This window comes from Marmota marmota, unplaced genomic scaffold (genome assembly GCF_001458135.2).
Source record: "Marmota marmota marmota unplaced genomic scaffold, marMar, whole genome shotgun sequence".
Lineage (NCBI taxonomy): Eukaryota > Metazoa > Chordata > Mammalia > Rodentia > Sciuridae > Marmota > Marmota marmota.
In genome coordinates this window covers 4,798,538-4,803,557 of record NW_025999895.1, presented here as the reverse complement: position 1 = coordinate 4,803,557, position 5,020 = coordinate 4,798,538, and positions in this window count along the sequence as shown.

The following is a 5,020-nucleotide window of genomic DNA, read 5'->3' as shown; positions in this document are numbered from 1 at the left end:
CCGCCCCCTCCGGCTCCCAGGTCTAACAGCTCTGCCCAACCCGGCCAGAGCCTAGCTCTCCCGGGAGGGCTGCTCTTCACTGCGCCATCCTCGCCTCTCCCCGGACCAAGCGCGTAACTTAGGTCTGAACTGCCATCATCACTCAAGCCCCCTCCTCAAGAACAGCCATGCCATCTTCCTTTCTCTCCCTCCAGCGCCCTCGTCCTCGGGCCAAGTGAGCCTGTTCCCTCGACCTTTGGGTTCAGGAGCCTCTGTCCGCCTGCACCTTGAAACACATTTGGAACAGCTCCTCCAAATCCTGCAGCTCCCTCTCTGATCCCCGGGCCACCGTTGCTCTGCTCTAGGGCAGCGGGGGTCCCCCTCGGGCTCCTTCCTCGGCTGAGGCTGGGTCTTGCTCGCATTCTCTCTCTCTTGGCACTAGGACTGCAGCAGGCAGCCTGATGACAACGTGCGGAGGGTTTGCTACTGGGAGGAGCCCAATGATGAGTGTGGAGTCACTGGGGGCTTCCTAGCCATGTTCCATAGGGCAGACCGAGTAAAATCAAAACCCACTTTGAGGGCTGGGGATGTAGCTCAGTTGGTAGAGCGCTTGCCTTGCATACACAAGGCGCTGGGTTGGATCCCCAGCACCACCACAGTGGGAAAAAAAAAACAAAAAACATTTTGCCTGTGGCCCCAGGACACAGAACCTTCTTGACCTCAGGCAACCTACAGCTACAGGCTGGTGCTGAGGCTGGAGGCTGTGCTGCAGAGTCCACCTTCCCCGCAGTGAGTGGCCTCAACCCAAACCCTACTCTCTCTGGCCTGTTCTTAATTTTCCAAGTAATAATACCAGCCCAGCTTTCTCACGTGGTTGATGTGTTAATGCCCTAAGAAGCACCCATAAAACCGTGTGGGCTTAGGGAGTATCATCAGGCAGTGGGGGGTCAAATTCCAGCCCTACCAATTACCACCTGTGTGGCCTTGGACAAATCCCTCCACCTCCCTAGGCTTCCTCCTCTCTCCTCTGTAATGTGGTGGTGATGGTACTAATAGGCTCTATCTTTAGGCTTTTTTTCTTCTTCTTCTTACTCATGGCCCTATGCCACTTGACTCCACCTCACCCCATCCCATCCTAACCCTAAGTGCTGGGGATTGAAGCCAGGAGTGCTCTATCACTGAGCTGTATCGCCAATGCTTTTTCATTTTTTATTTTGAGACAGGGTATCGCCAAGTTGTCCAGGCTCGCCTCAAGTCTGAGATCCTGCCTCAGCATCCAAGGACCTGAGATTACAGGCCTCTGCCATCCTGCCCAGCTCCCGGTTGGCTTTTGTAAGAAGACTCTGGAGGGGCATGTGGCATGGGCTCATAACTATCAGCTGCTATTATTATTATTGTTAGTCTTCTCCCTGGAAGAGTCAACCTCCCCTCCATGGTGAACCAAAGTCCTTTGCCACACACCCTTATCTCTAGGTGCACTGGGCCCAGAGACGCTGCACTCTGATACCTTGTCTGCCCCTTGGATCCTGAAGCCCCTAGCTCTGCTGTACCCTTGGGGTTGGGGCACTGCATTGCTCCTGTCTGCCTCCGATGCCCATCCTTTAGGGATCTACCCCCATGTGCCTGGTGCTAGGGCCAACTTTAGTGGCACCTCCTCCCCTCTATCAAGGACCCACCAGCTCCTACGCAGGCAGGAGAAAGTGGGAGGAGTGCCACCAGCCACATTCAGCCCCTTGGCCCAGGCCTGTCTGGCCTGGTGGCTCCTTATCCCTTCACCAGACTGCAAGGCCTACTCTCTTCCTTTAGGCTAGATGAACACAACTTGGTGGGGACAGGTTGAAAGGGAAGCTGGGACCCATACTCCAAGGTCCCACCCTTTTCCCTCTGTAGATCTGGCTCAGCCAAGAGGAGCAGGCTTGGAAGAAAGACTCAGGCCTGGAGGGATGCTGTGATGCTGGTCTCAAGCCAAGACCCTGGCCCCTCAGAGGGCTCTGGAGCTCCCTTTCTCACCTACCCAGCATCCTGATGTTCACCACTGGTGCTAGTGGGGTGGGGAGCTAAGAAAAGAGGGGACGGGGCTCCTGGGCATTAACCAGAGTGACTCATCCCCACTCTCCCCACCGCACCCCACCTTGGAAGGGCCCTTTCTGGGAGGAGGTGTGGGCCACAGCTGGGGGCTTGCTGGGCCATAACAAATGCAGGGGCTCTTTCCTGTGCACCCAGCACATACTGGGATTCTGTGAGGGGAGCAAAGCCGGCACTGTGGAGGGAAGGACACAGTGTCCGCGGTCACAGGAAGGGGAAGGGCAGCTAGCCTCTTTGGTCCTTCCATCCTAGCCCTCTAATCTGTCATCTCACTGAAACCTGGTCACCATTCCACGAAGTGAGTACCATGATCACCATCCCCATTGTGGGCGAGGAACCGGAGGCGGAGGGAGAAGCAGGTGCATCCACAGGGTCGCGCCCAGACACAGTCTGACTTCAGACACCAACAAGACGCTGCTACCATACCTGGGCTGCATCCGCACCCTGGTGGCTCCAGGGAAAGTTCCACTGGAGCCCCCAGAAGGGGAGGTACTTATGGCAATTATTAAGCTGATGCCAGGGATTTGTGCCATGACACATGCCATGTGCCCAGTGCTGTGGGTGCAGGAATGCTGGCCACTGCCTTGGCTGTAACAAAAGCACCTGTCGGGCTAGGCGGGAAGGTGTTAAATAGAGCTGGACTGTAATTTGTGGTAATGTCACACAGCTGTTAAAAGGAACGAGGCAGCTCTCTGTGTGCTGATAAGCAATTATCTCCAAGATGTGTTAAAGGAGAAAAAGCAAGGTGCAGGTGGGCGTGGCAGCCACACCTGTCATCTCAGGGGCTCAGGAGGCTCGGGCAAGAGGATCACAAGTTTGAGGCCAGCCTCAGCAATTTAGCAAGGCCCTAAGGGACTTAGCAAGACCCTGTCTAAAAATAAAAAATGAAAAGGGCTGGGGATGTGGGCACAATTAGGTTCAATCCCCAGTACCAAAAAATAAAAAATAAATCTGTGCATTTAGTAATGTTTAGTATAGTGCCACTTATGTACATTTAAATCAAACATACGTGTATATATGGGTAGATTCACAAATATTTTCTGGGCATATATTTGTGTAGTGGGAGGGAAGAATATAAAGAGGAGAAACTTGATTTTCATTCCATAGCTTATATTTTATAACTTCAAGAAAAGCAGGGCCAGGCACGCTGGCACATGCCTATAATCTCAGTGGCTCGGGAGGCTGAGGCAGGAGGATCGCAAGTTCAAAGTCAGCCTCAGCAACAGCGAGGCATTATGCAACTCAGTGAGACCCTGTCTCTAAATAAAATACAAAATAGGGCACTGAGTGGTCGAGTGCCCCTGGGTTCAATTCCTGGTACAAAAAAAAAAAAAAAAGGAAAGAAAGAAAGAAAAGAAAAGGAAAGAAAGAAAGAAGGAAAGAAAGAAAGAAGGAAAGAAAGAAAGAAGGAAAGAAAGAAAGAAGGAAAGAAAGAAAAAAGCAGTCTAAACTTTTTATGTTTTAATGGACCTGAGGGTGTGGGAGACCTTGACAGAGTGGGATGAGGAGGAAGGAGAAGGAAGACACAGCAAGGTAAATCCTTGTGCCCCGGTTTCCTGCTCTGCAGGATGCACTAGAGGATGATGGGAAGTAAGGCTGTGATCTGGATAAGGGTTCTCGCTTCCTCCCAAGCATAAGCCTTGGGAGTAGGAAATTGCAGCCCAATATCTTATACTCCGGTGGCCCTCTGAAAAGTGCATTCACAGATACTATTTCACCTTGTAAAATCTTTGGTGCAGTACTAGGGATTGAACCCAGGACTGCTGTATCACTGAGCTATGTCTCCAGCTCTTTTCATTTTTTATTTTGAGACAAGGTCTTGCCCTTGCCCTCATGGGCCTCCTCGTGGAGGCAAAGTCACAGAGAAATCCGGCCTCAGGGAGCTGAGGAACCTCCGAGAACCAGCAGCCAGCATTTATACATTGATGGTGCAGCGTCGCCATCTAGTGGCAGTAAACGGGTACTACACGGAGGAACCCCACCTGTTAGCGAACCTCCCAGTTTTCTCACCAGAAAACAGGGCAATCTGGTCTCAAAGCTAAGGTCGTAGGGGCTCAAGCTTTCCCTTAAGAAGCCTTCTTGGTGATCAGTAAAGGCCAAGCCCTACATATCCTCTCTTAGCCACCTGCCTGCCTTTCAGGACATGGTGCTTCGTGTACTTCAAGACCCTGGGCACCCTGAGAGCTGTCTGCCACCCAAGGGAAAAGCAGGTGCCCAGGGTCCCAGGGGCAGGGGAGGAGGCTGATGTGGTCAGTTCCAGGCCCTGGGAAACTTTTCATCCCCTTGTCCTGGTGCTGTCCTCTCCCATAAGGCAGCCTTGAAGTCTGTCTTCGCACCTTCTCAGCAGCCTGCTCCTCAACTGGGCTGCTCCGCCCCTTACCAACCCTCCATAGGTCCCCTACTTTCATGCCATTCGGACAGCCTTTGGGAATGCACCTTGGACGCTATTCCAGAGCCTGCATCCCAGTGGCACTCACCTTCAGACCCCAGATCAGAGCTGCATCTCCCTCCCTGCCCCCAACTTGAAGGCAGCCGTCACCCAGGAGGGCAGTGTGGCCTGGGGGAAAGGGCACTCAAATGCTCAGGTATACCCAGCTCTCCACTGACTAGCATGTGATGTTAGGCAAGTTGCCTTACCTTGGAGTGGCCAGGCCTTTCCAGAAGGACATGCCAGCCAGAAACCACAAAGCAAAAGATTGACAGATGTATCAGGCATGGTGGAGCGTGCCTGTAATCCCAGCGGCTTGGGAGGCTGAAGCAGGAGGATCACAAGTTTGAGACCAGCCTCAGCAACTGAGCAAGGCCCTAAGCAACTCAGCAAGACACTGTCTCTAAATAAAATTTTAAAAGGGCTGGGGGGCTGGGGATATAGCTCAGTTGGTAGAGTGCTTTGAACCCATGCACAAGGCCGTGGGTTCAATACCCAGCACCAAAAAAAAAAAAAAAAAAAAAAAAA